The sequence below is a fragment of the Rhineura floridana genome, chromosome 3, assembly GCF_030035675.1.
Source record: "Rhineura floridana isolate rRhiFlo1 chromosome 3, rRhiFlo1.hap2, whole genome shotgun sequence".
Taxonomy (NCBI): domain Eukaryota; kingdom Metazoa; phylum Chordata; class Lepidosauria; order Squamata; family Rhineuridae; genus Rhineura; species Rhineura floridana.
This window is the reverse complement of record NC_084482.1, coordinates 13,470,037-13,488,898: the sequence shown is the minus strand read 5'-3', so window position 1 is coordinate 13,488,898 and position 18,862 is coordinate 13,470,037. Positions and strand designations below refer to the sequence as shown.

At 43.5% G+C, this 18,862-nt stretch overlaps 1 protein-coding gene across 4 annotated transcripts in view; it reads left to right on the top strand.

The window, feature by feature from the left end:
* The window catches only part of COL5A3 (collagen type V alpha 3 chain), a 144,005-nt gene that overhangs the window by 11,098 nt on the left and 114,045 nt on the right, over window positions 1-18,862 (top strand). The window contains exon 1 of one of the 4 annotated variants that reach the window (XM_061614513.1): window positions 18,538-18,575. The exons of the other annotated variants lie outside the window; for them this stretch is intronic. The gene's annotated coding sequence lies outside the window, so the exon portion shown is untranslated. Of the gene's footprint in view, window positions 1-18,537; window positions 18,576-18,862 lie in introns of those variants that run through there. 4 annotated transcript variants of the gene reach the window in all.

The window sequence follows — 18,862 nt, the reverse complement described above, 5'->3', positions numbered from 1 at the left end:
ATAGAGCGTGAGTGTGTCTGTGTGTGCATACGCACGCACGCACGCATGCACACACACAATATTTTAGGCCAAATGTTTGCAGAAACCCTCTGTGAAATATCAGAAGCTATCATTGAGCTGAGCAGGGGTTTTTGTGGTCACAGGGTAGGACTTACATTTGCTTAACCGTCTCCTGGCCCTTTTCTGATGGTTAGGGTTTTCCTGGCCCTACTTTCTACCTCTCCTCATTTTTCATAGCTCTCCCTCCTGCATTCATCCCATTCCTTGCCACAAATTCTACCGTTTTTGAAAGGCTGAGAAAGTCTAAATCATTTGTTTGTTTGTTTGTTTGTTTGTTTAATTTGTATCCCGCCCTTCCTCCTAGCAGGAGCCCAGGGCGGCAAACAAAGCACTAAAACGCTTTAAAACATCATAAAAACAGATCTTAAAATACATGAAAACAAGACAACATTAAAAACATTAAAAAACACTTTAAAAAAGGGTTAAAACATTATTAAAAAACAATTATTATTAAACAATTCTGACGCAGACTGGGATAGGTCTCAACCTAAAAAGCTTGTTGAAAGAGGAAAGTCTTCAAAAGGCGCTGAAAAGATAGCAGAGATGGCGCCTGCCTAATATTCAGAGGGAGGGAATTCCACAGGGCAGGAATTATACATCTCTGTATAATTACCTATTTGAACAGTACATTGCATAATCATCTTTGCTCTCTCTCTCTACTCAGAATAGACCCATTGAAATTAATAGATCTAAGTTAGTCATGTTTATTAATTACAATGGGCCTACTCTGAGTCGGACTAGCATTGGCTACAAGCCTATCTGTACAGCAGGACATTGCATCACTTATTCCAGACCAAATGTAGGTTTCTTTGCTGCAGAATTTAGTTTTGTTTTAAATCTCTGTTTGTTTTGGTTCATTCTGTACAAAGCCATGGTCAAGAACAAGGGCTGGGGCAAATAGCTTGGAGTCAAGGATCTGCACAGCTGCTTGCCTTCTGTTCTTTGGCCTCACTCCAGGATAGCTAATACTCAGAAGCATGCAGTTTCAACCGCAGCTTTCCCTGCAAGTGGGGTCAGCAGGACATCAGGTCACATGATGTAGCCTCCATTTTCATGCCACATGGGATTACAAGTATTGTGGCCTGCCAGATGTGGCCCAGTATGGCAAGACTGAAGGGGACATGATGGGTGCTCATACCAGTACTAAAGTCCACCAAGGCTAGTGTTCAGTTTCTGAGCAAGGCAATCTCACCTGAATGTAGGAAACAGCCTTCTACATCGGCAGACCCACTGGCCCATCTAGCTTAGTATCGTTTACACCAGCTTTTCCCAACCAGTGTGCCTCCAGATGTTGTTGGACCACAGTTCCCATCTTTCCTGACCATTGGCAATGCTGGCTGAGGCTGATGGGAGTTGTGGTCCAACAACATCTGGAGGCACACTGGTTGGGAAAGGCTGCTCTAGGAGGAACCAGACACCAGTTGGAGAGACCTATTGCCACCACCATCCCATGAGATGTAGTGTAGGGGATAGAGGGTTGGCCTTAGACTAGGGCAGCCTTTCCCAACTAGTGGGCCACCAGATGTTGTTGGACCACAATTCCCATCTTTCCTGACCATTGGCAATGCTGGCTGAGGCTGATGGGAGTTGTGGTCCAATAACATCTGGAGGCACACTGGTTGGGAAAGGCTGGTCTACACTGATAGGCAACAACTCTCCAGGGTTTCGGACAAGAGTCGTTCCCAGCCCTTACCTGGCAATGATTGAACCTGGGACCTTCTGCATGCCAAACAGGTGCTCCACTCTGTTACAACCCCTTAACTCTATGATGATCCCATGACTGGGATCATCCTAAGAATGGAGTTAAGAGAATGGCACACGGTCTAGACTTGCAGTACCATGCTGAAACCAGTACTATTCTGAATATGAAGACCCACTGGTTTTGATGTTGTAGGAATTAAGACAGTGACCCTGCTCTTTGCTGCAGCATCTCTATGTGTTTCAGGCACTGGCACTTAGAATGGCAACCAAATAACCAACATGTCAAATAGGAGAGCTTACATTATACTACATTAGTGGAATATTCTTGACTTTTATAGCAGGATTTCATTGTTGCTAGCCACTCTGGACAGTGGATTTCAATTTTCAAATTAATAAGTAGGACTGCATTGGGAGTGCCATCCCCACCCCTGGAGGCCACAGGGCCGAAGTATCACAGACATGGATGAAAAGGGATAGAAATGCCATGTAAAAACTTATTAGCTAGCTTGCCTCATGGGGATCTTTTATCCTAACCTCTATTGTGTGTGGGACAGAGATGCATGGGTTGCCATATATTTATATGGGACAGTGTTCTTAGACTTTATTCTACTGTTGGCCAATGCAATAAAATATGCTGCTTTGCTCATTCCGGACACACTGCTCCGTTCTCTAGCTATATGGCACCACAAGGGAGAACGCTTGATGGGCTTCCAAATTAAAACTTCACTGCTGCATTTGCTTTCTCTAACTATAATTCAATGAACCAATATGATTGCATGGCTGGGATGAAGTGTGTCCGTAGCTTGAAGTGGGTGGGGGCCTTCCACTGCAATTGCATGACTGAAGAGGCAAGTTTCAAAAGGCAAGTTACATTATAAAATAGCAAGTGGCTTGCCTTTTTAGTATGTGTTTACTTGTGGCTCTAGTCTCTTCGTCCCCCCCTCTGTTGTTTCTCCACTCTTGAAAGTGTGACTGTAAGCTCCTTGGGAACGGGGGTCTTGTCTATTCTAGCTTCTGAAACTCTCAATTGCCATGTATATTTGTGGCACAGTATAGATATCATTTTTTGTCATAGTATTGTGGTGGTGGTTGCTATTATCACCATGCATTTAATACATTTTGAAAATGTCTGTGTCTTCCTTTAGTCAAAGCTATCAGGGCAATGTATATTAAAAACTGGTAAATATACAAAGCACTGCAAAAATAAAATATCAGAAGCAGCAACTGAAGCAAGCCCATAACATTTAGTAGAATTAGGGTTGCCAGGTTCTTGGCCTGAGACTGATCCTGTATCTTTAGGAGAAGAGAAAGTCAGCCAAGTGCAGGTGTTCTTGCAACTCTGTAATGGGAAAAACCACAAGGTGGAATTCTTTCTTCCCCCTGCACAACTTTTAAAGATATAGAAGACCTCTTAGAGGCCAGGCCTGGTAATCAAGAGGTCTTCTGTATCTTTGAAAGTCGTGCAGGGGGAAGGGAGAATTCCACCTTGTGGTTTTTCTCATTACAGAGTTGCAAGAACACCTGCCCTTGGCTGACTTTCTCTTCTCCTAAAGATACAGGATCAGTCTCAGGCCCTGAACCTGGCAACCCTAAGTAGAACAGACAAAACCATACTCGATGAAATGCTTGTAATTATTGCTATTGTATTACTTTTTAAACTGATATGGAGGGCATTTTAAATGTACTTGTGGTTCTTCAGCTTTTGCCTGTGTTGTTTTTGTTGTGGTCCTGTGAACCACCTCAAAGTGCATGAGAGAGGTCATAGATAGTTCCCTAGGACAATTTAAGAGCCACTGGATTGGGAAGTCCCTTCGTGAGCTGTTTTCTTTGGTTTGACTTGCACTGGGGTTACTTGTTCCTGGGCTTTCTGGCTGCTTCTGCATCAGGACACCATGGCTTCTTTCTTGCTCCCCATATCTGGTCTAATCTTGTCTAGGCATTAGGCCATGCCATTCTGTACCCATCCCACTCTGAGTTACAAACACCTGCTCAGATTCCTGACCACTGAACTTGCTGCTCTTAGAACAGATGGCAAAACGGACCTCTTACTGCTGATTTGGACCTTGACTTTTATCCCTTTGGACTCATCACGTACGGTGAACATTGTCTCCATAGTTGCAGTTGATTCTCTAGTCAAAATATCTCTAGCTTTTTCTTCATCTTTTCCCTGGATGGGTTTATCCTCATTCCTTTACACTGGAGTGATTTGACTGTTCAGAGAGTTTGGATATTTCATGTTTTTGTATTTGGAGCGTCTGAGCGAACTGGAATATCTCTGCATTCTGTTAGCTGCACAGCTGTTCCCAGTCCCAGCCACATATTCCCCAGCTCTAGGATGAGATGAATGATTCTGTATTTGGTGACACTTAATTCTGGCACATCTCACTGCATCAGGGTACCTGCTTGTACGCTTGTTCCAGGCAGACACTGCAGACAAAGCAGCTTATTACTGGTTTTGAGTTTGCTTTCAACCTGCTCCTTCTGGTATTAGAATGGTTCCCATGGGCTATATTGTATGTTGTTCAGCACCATGGACAGGTCACCAGGAAGGTCACCTGCACTCAGGGAAGGCGATTCAATACCATGCAGCAGTAGGTGGCGCTTCCAGGTTTGACATCATTGGCTGAGGGGTTGCCCTGGAATTTATTTCCTTTTATTGCTGGGAATGGAAAATCCAGATTTTGGCAGGTATTGTAGATGAGTCAAGGGTAACATACGCCCAGCTGTGAACATCTGGCAGGCAAGGGGTCTGGCTGGAGCCCCATGGCCCATGTATCCGGTGGAGGAAGGCCTGGCTGGCTGGCTTCCTTCTCCTCCTTGCTTTTCAGCTGAGCTGTTGCTGCCTTAGCTGGTGACTAGTAAGTGCATCTAGCAGACCCTGAAGCTGAGCCAGTAATACTCATTACCTGGAGCAGAGACAGTCCCTAGGCCTCTTTAATTTCATGAGTGCTGTGCTGAAAATTAATGTTTGTATGCCTGTTACCCCCCTTTTGTAGCTATTTGCTGCTTCCTTGTGGCTGGATGACTTACCATGCTTGTAAGGTTTGGATGATGGAATGATCCAAACTGGCCCTATTTTTCCCTGAGGGTCTGCAGTAACATGATCCTTACTGTCTCAGGAATCTACAGCTCCCAACTTTTACAGAGTGATAACCATCGCTAGGCAGTTTTCCTATCTTACTGTCAGATGGAAGTAGCCAAACTCATGGGGAGGGGGAGAGGAGACAGCCCCGTTTACCCCTCCCCACCACTTCCTCTCTCCTTAAGGTTCAAGGCTGCTTTCCCCACCTGCATGCTCCTTCCCTCAAGAGGCAACCTCTGGTTTCTCTTCTCTCCCTCCTGTGACTCCCGCTGAGGTTTATAAGCCATTGGGAGGATCTGTAACCTTGCAGCATCTCATCAGCCCTGCCCTTCCTCTCCTTCAGACTGTTCCATCTGATTGATGGTCAGGTTACTTGTAACAACTTCTTCCTCCCATTCTCCACGCCCATATTCCAGTGCATTATTGGATCCAGCCATAGGGAAGTGCCAACTACTATTGATAATGAATTACTATTGATATGGCATACTCCAGTCTGTAGTTTCACTTGGATCTTGGATCCCAGAGGGGAGAGGGGTGGAAAGAATGAGGGTGAAATTCCTGGGCTAATCAGGAGAAGAGAGGAAGGGTACATGCAGCTTAGCAGAGAGGGGAGAGGCCCTTTCCACTGGCTGGCCTGCCATTTGGTGCACTCTATGCAGAAGCTAGATCCTTGCACTGGGCTGTTTTGGCCTATTTGTATTGTAAGCATATTTCTTTTTTTTGTTGGGGCGAAAAAGATGGGATACAGTGAATAAATTGGTGTGAGGGGTGGTCAAAGAACAGAGCTGGAAAACAAAACAGGTGACTGGAAAATATTGTTATTTCTCTCTCGATCTTGTGCAGGCAGAGGTTTTTTTTGCGGAGGGGGATCCCTCTCCTTACCTAAAAGGTAAAGGTGTCCCCGCACTTGTAGTGCGAGTCGTTTCCGACTCTTAGGGTGACGTCTTGCGACGTTTACTAGGCAGACCGTATATATGGGGTGGGATTGCCAGTTCCTTCCCCGGCCTTTCTTTATCCCCCAGCATATGCCGGGTACTCATTTTACCGACCACTGATGGATGGAAGACTGAGTGGACCTCGACCCCTTTTACCGGAGATTCAACTTCCTCCTTTCGTTGGAATCGAAGTCTGGCCGTGAGCAGAGCTTTGGCTGTGTTACCGCCACTTACCACTCTGGCCTAGTGTATAAGCGGCTTTGTGATAGTATCTTCTCCTGTGGTCAGTGATAACTTCTTTCCATGCTTGACACACACCCCTTCTTCAGAACTGGCATGCTGGGAATCTTACATTCATCTGCCATCACTTCCATCAAACCTAGTTCACACCGAGGTCTGGGCTGTACCACTTCCACGTACAGTCAAGCAAAAATTCAGATTAAACAAAAACCACCTAGTGTGTCACAGAGAAGGCTAAGCTACAACTATTCATCCTCTTTCTCCTTGCTTTTATGTGGGGGAGCAGTAAGTTTATGTTCCGTATCTGCACTGTAAAATGGTACAACCCAGATGATGGAGGTTTACCATCTCAGTGAGAACTAGGCCCCAGTCTGTGAGCATGGCAGGGTTTCCTCCCTCTCTTTGGTACCAGCACATTCTGTTCCTTGGGCTCAGATCCTGACTACGTGAGGCGGGGCCTGGGATCAACTCAGATTGGGGGCAGAGAAGGTCAAGGCTGGAACCTACAAGCGGCTAGAGACCACCCACAGTGCATTTTTTCCAAGCCACTTGTGGTTCATCGTTTCCTACTCATCTCCCAGGCGATAGCTCTGTGTAAAAACCTCCTCCTCTTTCCCCAGCTTTCCTAGTGTCCTTCACTCCTGACCCACAGTCTGCTGTTATTTAGCCCTGTCCCTTTTCCACACTTTTGATACACATCAGAGCCAAACTGAACATGACGGTGGGAGATCCAGGATTAGATCTTCTACCATCTCTTTAAAAAAGCCTAAAAGGAGCCACAAGGAGAGGGAAATGAATGAATCCTTATTTTCCTCACCATTTTCCTGATTGAAATACCATCTCCTGAACTGCTGGGGGAAAACAGGCCAAGTACTGGTACTTGTGTCCCCCTGCCCCCAGTGGTCCTGACAGTAAGTTTGGGGGACAATTTTGATCAGGGGAATGGCACTCGAAGAAGGGTGAAATCATCCTGATTCAGTTTTTGCCCTCTCTCCCATGGCTTCTTTTCAGCTTTTTAAAAAAAATATGTCTGGAGATCCAGTCACAGATCGCCCATGCCACATGCACTCTTGCCTTCAAATCCAACTTAGATCTGTTTGCTGCCTGAGGTTTCCCAAAATCATGTGGGGTGATATTAAAGATGTGTAGTATACATATACATGTACGTTGCAGGTTTCATTTAACTCTGTGGTTCTCAGACTTCCTTCCTGCTGGCCCAGATAGGCAAACATGTTGCTTTTGGTTTCTCTCAGTTTCTTATTTTTCCAGTATTCAGTTCTGTACCTTTCCACATCAATTTGCATTAAAAAAACCCCACACTCCTCATGAAAACTCACCAGCATTTTAGTGTGAATTTCTCCTAATATGCACATTTGTGTAAACAGTTTTGCATAACATGCACATCTTTGTAAAGCAGTTCCCCCAAATATAATGTATTTTTGTATGTTATTTTCACAAATATATGCATATATATGCATATGCACACTTTACCCTAGCATATGCATGTTTGTACATGTTACCGGGCTGGAGAACTGGCCTGCAAAATTCAGAGAAGTGCAAATTTCAAAGGATGTGACTATGTTTCTTACTGAGCTGATTTTGGGATCCACCCCCTGCTTCAGGTTTTATTTGGGGTTGTGTGTGTGTGTGTTTCTGCAAACCTTGGACCTCTCCCAAACCTGCTGGTACCCACCCCCATTCCACGTGGATGGTACTGTTTTGGCTACATAAGTATCCAAACTTGAAGACTGAGTTTGCTACTGGTATATATATAAGTGGGACCTGTACCAAATGTGCTGTGTGTGTGTGTGTGTGAGAGAGAGAGCAAGAGCAGGTCAGAGGAGCTCTTGGTTGGTGGCACACGATCCTGCAGGACCACCTCCCACAACCTGGAGCTCCCCTGACCTCACCTTGCTCCATCCACATCGCAGCGAGTGCAATGCCACCACTGGCGGGGGCGCCACTGTCACTTCTCGCCCCACATCTCACACTCCACTGCTGGTATCCAACTAAGTTAGAGTAGCAGACCCTTTGAAATTAATGGACGCAAGTGAGCCATATCCATTAATTTAATGGGTCTGCTACTCTGAGTAGGAGTAACATTGGCTACAACCCATGTATTTTTCCAGGACGCTCCATTCCATTCCCCTCCCCCTCACTTTTCTGTTCCCTCTGCCCAACAGTCAGCATTTTGTGCCTTCTGAGCATGCTCAGTTATCATTGGACTAAGCCCCTCCACTTATTTGAGTTTCCCCCTCTAAATATTTTTGTACTTCCATAAATCTTGGGGATCCCTCAAGCATGCAGATAACTCCATCTTGGGCATGGATGGTATTGTTGTGGCTAAATAAGGATCCATACTCAAGAGTTTGCTGTTAGCATATAGAATTATTTCCTTTATCTCATGGTTTTCCTTCAAGGAGCTCAGAGTGGGATTCATGGGGTTTATTTGCGAAAAAGGCAGGGTTGGTTGCCTGAGAGGTTATGACTTGCTGAGAGCCACATAGTGAACTTCGTGGCTTAGGAAGGATTATTGATCCTGAGTTTCTTACATCAAAATCCAACACTCTAGCCACTACCTACTAGCTCTCTCATTAATGTGGCTGGGGAGGGTCCACAGCTCTATGGTGGAACAAACATTGTGCATGCAGAAGGTCTTGGGTTTAATCCCTGGCATGAAAGATCAAGTGGCACCAAATGGCAGCTGATGGGAAAAATATCTGGACCTGCCAGTCAGAGTAGACAATACTGGGCTAGAGGGACAAAAAGTCTGACATCATAATAAATAAATGACCCACCCTGCATGCCTTCTTCCATGGATTCTTTTCTGGCTTCTCAAAGCAGATCCGCCCCCCCCCCCCAGTTTTAAAGCCAAATATTGACATTGGTCTTTACAGTACCCTGTGACAATGACTTCTGCAGGTCAATGATTTATTGCATGGTGGAATGTTATGTTTGCTTTAAAGCTGCTGCTGATCAACATTGATACTTAGTATTTATATAGCACTTGTGTGTTTAAAGTGCTTCATGTACGCATGATTTCCTTCCCTCTTGCCTGCTACATGACATCAGTTTTCAATACACTTCCCCCAATGTGTATTTGCAAAATTTACTGATGTACCACACATAGCTGTCAGTTACAGCATGATGGGTCTGTCAAACCAGTCACCCAGAAAGAACTGTTGCTTGTCATGGGCAAATGTATGAATAGTCACTGGATGTGCAGCCTTGTCCCAATCCTATACATACTCCACGAGAGCTAGTTCCACTATGTTCAATTGAGCTTGCTCCAAAGTAGAGATGGAAAGATCTGTCAGTTTCAGTTCTCTAAGTTTCTCATTAAATTCAGTTTTCCACATTTCTGCAGCAATGTGCAATTTTTTAAAAAAAATCCTCAGAAAATTCTCCAGCTTTTTAGTGTGGATTTCTCCTAATAAACACATTTTTGTAGGCACTTTTGACTAATGTATACATTTTTGCGAGCCATTTTTTGTTATACAGCCACAAGAGTGGCTGTATACTATAGCCAGCATGGATTTTTCACATTCCGCCATGTTAAATTGAAAATATGCCGCTATGCCATTTTGCTGTTTCCCATAAGCTTGTATCAAAACAGAATCTTACAAAACTTATAGTTCTGAACTCAGAAACACTTGCTTAACAGCTCTCTGTGTTTTCATGGTGATACACAAAATACTCAGACAATCTAGAGTTCAAAGTGTAAAATGAAAGAAAAACAAATTCAGACCCGTTGAGCTTTTTTCTGTCAGTGGTATTATAATTTGTTGAAATTAATTAAAAATCAGCCATATTCACAGAATATCTGTAATCCTATTACTGACCTTGCCCCATAGTCTGACCATCTTCTGGAGTTTAAAAGTTAAAAAAAATGCATGGCTGATTTTTAATTAATTTAACATTGGAGTCTATGCATTCTCAGTAAGAACCAACTGCCAGAGTTATAAAAGCCAGACTCACAGCTGTTTGGCTTGGCTTATCAGGTGGCCACACCCACGCCAGCCACTTTAAACTGCCATGGCTTCCCCCAAAGAATCCTGGGATGTGTAGTTTATAAAGGGTGCTGAGAGGACACTCCTATTCCTCTGACGGACCTGCAGTGGCCAGAGTAGTTTAACAGTAGCTCTGTGAGGGGAATAGGGTATCTCCTAAAAACTCTCAGCACCCTTCACAAACTATGCTTCCCAGGATTCTTTGGGGGAAGCCATGACTCTTTAATGTGGAATAAATGTCTGGTGTGTTCATGTGGCCAGGGACAGCTTTGGTTTAAATTTGGGTGGGAGACTACATATGTCTTCTGTAGAATAAAAAGGTGGGATTGAAAATAATGATACTGCTAACAGTGTTTTCCTTTTGGAAAGGAAAGAGGCTTTTCTTCTGCCCAATGCTCACCCACCAAATCTCCTCCCCTCCCCCTACTACTCCTCTTCCCTCTTCCTGCCCCTCCCCCAGGTCAGTTTCACCTATCCTGAGCATGATTGCATGAGAGTAAATCCCACTGAACTCAATAAACCAGCATATGATCAATCTATTCTCAGCAAACTTGCACAGGATCTCATTTCTTACCTCCTGGATTAAAAAGCAGAGAAATTCATTAATAGGAGGAAAACAAACCTTGTGGTTTAAGAGTGTACCTGTAGCCAACAGATATTTCTATCAAACTTTAAAAAGCAGGGAGATTGGGCAGCACCAGGGGAACAGGAAACCTGACCTCCTCTCTGAGATATTGTACTGCCCTACAAATTTGTAAAAATGCAAACATAATTTGTTTGGTCTTTCATGTCCAATCCACTTCCTGGGTAGTTTGGAAGAATTTGGTAACATGTGCCTCTGAGCATATGATGAGTGGTGGCAACACCTGCAATCAGGATTGCATCTCCAAAGATGGAGAATTGCATTTTTTGTATGTTTGTTGGTGTTCTTCTTACTTGCTTCTTTCTTGTGTTACTGCTGTTTCTACAGAGAATCTAACCTAGAAAATTACATTTCTCTCATTATTCACCCTAGAAATCTGTGTCAAATTTATTTTTATTAATTTCCAAGCCTCTTTATTGGTCAATGTCATATGGTGGTGAAGACAGCCTTTTGTGTTTCAAACTAGAGGCTGCATTTTATTTCTCTTTTGGGTGCATTAACAGTTGAATCTGAAACTGTAGCTTGATGTAAAATTAGATTACAACATATTGCTACTTAATGAATCTAGCTATTGGAAAAACAAACTTGGCTTGCCCAAGATGCATGTGTTTGGCCTGCTATGCTTAAACCACTCCACTTAAGGAAGGATGGGCATGGCCAATTAAAAACATAGAGCACACCTAGAAATTTGCTAGAATATATTTCATCTCCAACTCTTTTATCCCGTGCAAACTGAGTCATGTCCTCTGGAGACTATTCTACAGAACAGTCAGTGCCGTTATTTCACAATTGTTTTTGGAGGGTTTTTTTTTGCTGTACTTCACATATTCACAGAAATAGAAGCAAAAGAAAATAATTTACCATAGGAAAGTTCACTGAAATTCCAAAGTGAATCAAATATATTTAAAGTGACTGTCTGAACTATAATATTGTTGCTTCCTGTCTGCTAAAATAAGATCAGCACAGCACATCTCTTGTTTCTGTTATTTGAGCTGATTGCAGGTGTTTCCACCCCTCATTGTATGCTCAGAGGCACTTGTTACCAAATTATTCCCAGCTACACAGGAAGTGGATTAGACTGCGAAAGACCAACCCAAATTGTGATTGCATTTTTTACAAATTTGTAGGGCGGTACAATATCTCCGAGAGGAGATCAGGTGTCCTGCTTCCCGATGCATTCACTATAACTGCCCCATTTCCTTGCTTTTTAAAGTTCGATAAAAATATCTGTTGGCTATAGGTACATTCTTCAATAGCAAGGGGTTTTTTTTGCCTATTAGTGAATCATATAATGCATTTTTGCATGTTGTCTTCACTCATATATTCATTTTTATGCACACTTTCCCCTAATATGTGCATTTTTGTATACATTGCTTGGTTGGCAAACTGCATTACAAAATTCGAATAAGTGTGAATTTCAAAGGATGGCGGTGTTTTGATTTTCATATTGTTTCAGAAAGTGTAAATTTGATACATTTGCCTTGAAAGATGAACTGAATTGAAATTCTTGCCCATCCCTACTCCAAAATAGGTTTGCACAGGATTGCAACCTTAGGGGATCTGTACTAAAAAGGGGAGTCCATAGCCCTGTGCAGAAATTTAGTCTGTGAAGAGATGAATGTGGTTTGCATGCATGTGTGAGGACTATACCTGCTGGCCAATGTGTTCAAGGCCCTATATGTACAGTTATGGAACTATATGCGTACGCTTCAAAGCACATAGTGGACAGATCGTGCAATCAGAGTCTCCATGCATTGAGAAATGAAGTGCGTAGCTTCCTGTGCCGTGGGATTTCAAATATGCAGAGGGCAAGGGTAGCCCCAACAGACATGATTTTACTCCATCGCACATGTTTATCTGTACACAGACTGAACATCTGCACAGAGCTTGTGTTAAAAAACTTAGAAACAAAAGGAGGATTGCATATTCATGCAATACTTCTTTTAGTATAGCGAGTCCCTGTTCGTCACCCTGGGCTCTTTCAGGAGGAAGGATGGGATATAAATTCAACCAATAATAATATAGTTCCTAGTCCCTGTCCTTCTGAAGCTGGCCACCTAGTCCCCCAACATTCTAGGAGTCATGACCTTTCTGGTGATTACAAAGAAGTGTACAATTCTACACCTCCCCCAAACACACACGCACACACACAAAATGCCTGTGTATCTGATTTATTGAACATATTTCAGATGTTTTTATATTATTTCAATTTTAAAAAATGACGGGTTTTTTTTAAGTTCAGTTTTTTAGATGCTCTCAACAGAGACAGTTCTAACATTTGCAACTAACTCAGAATGGAGCCTGACTGGTATTTTTGTGGTTTTGATTTTCCACCCATCATCCCAGAATATTCCTGATCTAAATGGCAGGTTGCTCTGAAACACAATGCCATTTCTCTTGTAGCATCAGACACAGTGTCTGCTTGGGTGATATTTTTCTCTTTCACTTGTGTGAGCCCTTCTCACAAGTCTCTGGTTGTGCACTTGCATGAGAAACTGTCATGCGAGTCAGGAGCTCATCTTAACCATGGCAACTTCCCCAATGTGAAATGTTGTGAAAAATGTGCTTTCCAGATTGCAGATGTTCCTGAAGCCAAGATCTGTGAGCTCTTGGCTTATATGGCATGCTTGCTTGCATGAACACACACTCCTGAGCAGCTGAATTAGCTCTTAGTTTTTCTTCCCTTTGGCTTCTGATGTGAGATTCTGTTCAACTCTTGTTTATAGATGGGGGGGAAATGGTTCACATCTCCTTTTGTTTGGAACATTGGCACACAGAATATATCCATCTCAGCTTACTTTCACATGAACAAAGGCAAACCGCATTAGGGATTAATTCGGGAGGCATGTGTGAAACTTACAGGCAGAATTCCATTCTCAATTCCACTTCACTGGCTCTAAGAAATGGATTTATGTGAGACATCTATCTGCCTGTTCAAATTTGGGTTAGCAATGTGACCCACTGTCATTCTATTGATATGCTTAATTGCTTATTTGGATGGAAAATCACCACAACCCATGTTTTTGTTCATGTGTGCATCATAGACAGTTGCACAAGATCATAGGTTTTGTAGTCTCAAGGCTGAAAACACACACACACACACACACACACACACACACACACAGAGAGAGAGAGAGAGAGAGAGAGAGAGAGAGAGAGAGAGAGAGAGTTGAATATATGAACATAAGAACATAAGAAGAGCCTGCTGGATCAGGCCAGTGGCCCATCTAGTTCAGCATCGTGTTCTCACAGTGGCCAACCAGATGCCTGGGGGAAGCCCGCAAGCAGGACCCAAGTGCAAGAACACTCTCCCCTCCTGAGGCTTCCGGCAACTGGTTTTCAGAAGCATACTGTCTCTGCCTAGGGTGGCAGAGCACAGCCGTCATGGCTAGTAGCCATTGATAGCCCTGTCCTCCATGAATTTGTCTAATCTTCTTTTAAAGCCATCCAAGCTGGTGGCCATTACTGCATCTTGTGGGAGCAAATTCCATAGTTTGACTATGTGCTGAGTAAAGAAGTACTTCCTTTTGTCTGTCCTGAATCTTCCAACATTCAGCTTCTTTGAATGTCCACGAGTTCTAGTATTATGAGAGAGGGAGAAAAACTTTTCTCTGTCCACTTTCTCAATGCCATGCATAATTTTATACACTTCCATCATGTCTCCTCTGACCCGCCTTTTCTCTAAACTAAAAAGCCCCAAATGCTGCAACCTTTCCTCATAAGGGAGTCGCTCCATCCCCTTGATCATTCTGGATGCCCTCTTCTGAACCTTATGCAAGATCTCCAGGTCCTCATTTAGGGACAGTTCCTATACTTGTCATTGTACTGAGTGAGGCTGCAAGCCAGAACATTTTCTGCTCCAGGGGTGAAAAGTAAAAAAAGTTAAATATGTGACATCACTTTTAAAACATCTGCACTGGCTGCCCATCCACTACCCAGCCAGGCTCAATGTCCTTGTGTTAATTTACAAAGCCCTGAACAGCTTAGGTCCAGGGCAACTTAGGGATCGCCTGAACCCTTATGTCCCAGCTCAGTCACTGAGATCATCTGCAGGAGAGGCTTTGGTCATCCCCCGAGTTGGCAAGGCTCATTTAACACCGACATGAAATCCAGCCTTCAGGGTCATTGGCCCAGTTCTATGGAATGCTCTGACAACAGAGTTTCAGCAGGTCCCTTCTACTTTAAGCACCTGCTGAAAACCTTTGTGTTCCGCCAGGCTTATGTAGGCAATTAAGAAGATGCTTTTTTTGTTGTTGCAACAGTTGACTTTTGTTTTTATTGTATTTTTAGTGTGTTTTATTCTATGGTGGTGGTAGTTTTGAACCTGTTTTAAACCGCTTTGTTTTTAACGAAATAGCAGTTATAAAAATATTTTTATAAATAAATAAATAAAATACAGAGACCCCAAGATAATTACATAAACTAGGCCCACTCTTTAAAATATGTAGGTGGGCTGGACCTTCCTGGGCCCACCCTTAATTCCACCCCTGTTCTGCCCCCATTCCTCCACTGGCTTACCTTCCTCCACTGCCTGCTATGGGGTAAATTTAAAGTTCTTCTGTTCACAGCAGATGGGGGAAAAGAATGAATATGATGATTCATGGAACGAGGCAAGAAATGTAACAGCTGCAGCTGTCAGTCATTTGTGGCAAGTTGACAACCTGAGAGGAGTTGGGGGGCAGGGGAAAGAGCCACAAATCAATTATCCTGGAGCAAATGCCTAGACAAAATTATTGGTTTTGTACAGAAATCAATTCCCTACTTTTCCCCCCACCTTAAAGGAGAGCGTGATTGTCCTGGGAGGATGTTGCAGAGTTCTTTCTTGCTCAGTATGCTAGAGGTGAAGGTGTCATTCTTTCTATGGTAGACAGAAGATCCCTGGGAAAGGAGATAGGTCCTCACCCCTCCCATTTCCTCCTCTTCCCCCTTCCCATTGTATGTACAGGAGTTGATATGATACAGTAAGCTGCTGTTAAAGTAATTTTGTTGTGTGGATGTTGTCTTAGTCTCACTCTGGCCAATCACTTCTCACTTGGCTCAGACTGAGGCTGCATAGATTGGTGTAATGGGCTATACCACTTCAGACTAGTAATGGGGAAATTGCAATTTTGACTGATCTATTAAAAAAATATCCCTGTAAGTAGAAAATGGCTCAACAGGGAGTGGAATAGGCTAGAACCTTTCTCCCTGACATGCTAGATTTCTCCCTGTAAGGATTTTTAAAAGAAACATGGACGTGGAGGGGAATTAAAAATAATATTCCTGTTTCATATAAAACAAATCTGTACACACAGTACATTAAGTTGCGTGTGCAGATGTGTTCTATAGAATTTCATTCTCACTATTATACAAGGTGGAATTCTGTTTTGATTTTGCGCATCTAACTGTGATATAGACAAGCTGTATGACCATTCCTCATACTCTTGATGTTCTGCTTGTTCTTTTGTTCTGCTTGCTGAAACCATCCCTTGCTGGCGATGGGTTGTTGGTGACATTTAGAGAGGGACAAGAGATTGTTTGCAGATGTTTTGTTCTCAATGTCACATTTTTTCATCTCGGAATTTCTGTGTGCAAAGGGGATGACAGGAAAATGAGCCTCCTCCACATCCTCATGCCCAGTTGCCATCCCAGCTTGTGGCTAGTCAGAAGGTAATGTGGAAATCCCATTGAATGCTTTGTTTGGACAGGGAATGGGAATGCGGGGTTGGGGAGAGGAGAGGAACAGAGCAGAGCTGAGTGGAGACAATGAATCCAGTGGGAGGATTGTCAGCCGGATACGGGAATCTTAGAACTAGGTCAAAGGAGCATGGGAGATGGAACAGAGATGCGACATCTCTAGGGCTGGAGATTCCATGTTCTCATCCCAATGCAGGGGGCAAAAAGAATTTAGTGGGAAGGAAATGGATAGACAGGCTGTCGTGTACTAGAGCCACCATAGCTCTCTTTCCTCCCCCCCATTCTCAGAAAAGGTTAAAATTCTCTTTCAGAGAGAGAGAGAGAGAGAGAGAGAGAGAGAGAGAGAGATTTGCAAACTTGCCAGGGGAAGGGGGAGAAATCTTTCTGCAGCCCTATCAAGTCATTCTGGAAGGTATTCTCAAAAGTAGGGGATGGTGCATGTGACTCCTCTGCCTCTGTTGCTATCAGGTCATGAGAACACGTCATGTCTCCTTGCTCCAGGTTGAGTTTAAAAAAGACAAAAAATTACAAATGCTTGAGTGAGATTCTTCAGGTAAAACAGAACTTCTTGTCAATATGCTAAGCACACATTGGTCCCACACTTAATTCTCTGTGTGTGGGGAATAGTAAGACCTTCCCTCCCTGATACACTGCTACAGACTGCTTTTTATAAACGCACTGAGAGATTGAGGAGAGCTGCTTAATTTCCATAATTCATTTGTTAGTACTTAAGGAGTCACAAGGCTCCTTGTTGTTTAAAGTTGTAGAATCATGGGAGGTGCCAGGACTTCAGTCTGCCTGCCTGCCTGCTGGGTTAGGGTGCTCTGCTAGGGAAGCTCTTGGCCTTAATCCCATCCCTAATGGATGAAGGCTGTTTGTAGTTTGTCAGTGTACCCTGCATATATTCAAATGCATTATTTTCTTTAATGTAACTCTAATGAACCCTGGCTGCTTTCCATAGGAAGGGTTGAGAATGGACATAACCCACTGCCAACCATTGTTGTTGTTATTTGTTATCAGTCCTTCACCAGCAGGTCCTAGGGTGCATTACAACAATTTAAAATTCAATATTAAAAATAGCTAAAACGATTACTACTGCTACTAATACTGTTAGAAAGAGGGTAGCCTTGCTGTCTGGCCCTGGACCAATCTGCACATAGAGGCTAGCCTGGGGGGCAGGGGTAGGGTGTGTGGAATACATGAGGCGTTGTACTTCTTCTCTAATAAATGCTCAGTCCTCCTCACAAAGGCTTCTTTCTATTCCCACAGACTCAGACCTACATGTTAGGCAAGACTGTGACGATCCCACCTTTGGCTCCACCTGTCAGGTTCCCACCTGCTTGTGGCTACCACCTTTCACTAGGCACCACCTCAGGACACCACCAGTCAGGATCGTCATTTTTATTTTTTCTCACTCCGCTCTAGCACAGATCTCTCAAGATCCCACTGCTAGGCAGCACCACCAGCCACTCCCTGTAAACAATACTGCTAGAGACTTCGCCTTAGTCTCCCTATGGCTTGTTACTTTGTGTCTGGGTGCCCTTGCTGTCCACAACCCCCTGTATCTTTGTCTATAAAGCATACAATTCTGGGTTGCTCTGGATACTTGACGATGTTACAATTTCTTCCTTCACCGCTGCCACCATTAGATACAGTTTTCCTTCAGCTTTGGTAATTACCCTGCCCTCCCTTCTGGTCTGTATATCCCCAGCCAAGGATCAGTCTTTTGGTAAACCAATAAAAGTATTTATTTGATAACACTAAGAAATAACAAGATTACTTTAGGAATGTTTAATAAGCGTATGGTTTCATATAGTGTCACTCTTTATGTTTCTGGTCATATATATACTGTCTAAATATCAGCCAAATATAATCCAACCCTCCCTCAGAACTCTGCCAATCAACCCATCCAAATAACTCTCCACTAACAGCTCTCCAACAACTCTCACCAATCGACCACCTCTCAAATGTCATCCTCCCACTTATACCTTCAGCCATTCAAACACTCAGCCAATCGTCATCCAGCATTCTCCAGCCTTCCAACCCATGCTCTCTCCCCTCTCATTCAATTCACTTACCATATTTCCCTTAATAAACCTGCACTTACCATATTTACAGGTTTTAACATATAAGGACATCACAAAGACATACACAGAGGGTGCACACAGCCAGACAGACAACCCTGATCAGCTGAGTGTGTGTGTGCTTCTTGCTACATACGTGAATTTGTAAGTGCCTTAACTCTCTTCTCACACCACAGGTGGTTTTCTTTTTTTAAAAATTGTATGAGCAGCCTTCTAATAACTGAGAAGACGTGAAGTGCTTTGTCTGGACAAGGGCAGTTGAATCAAAGCTCCAGGGGTTTGTTGGAAAGTATGAGTTGCGGGGAAAAATGCTTTTCATGGCAGTACTTGTGGCTTCTCAGTATATTGAGCACATAGAATGCTGAGAGGCAGGATGCTACCTGCTGAAAGAGAGGCAGGCAGGGTAGTGGTTCTGGTTGCCATAGGAACCA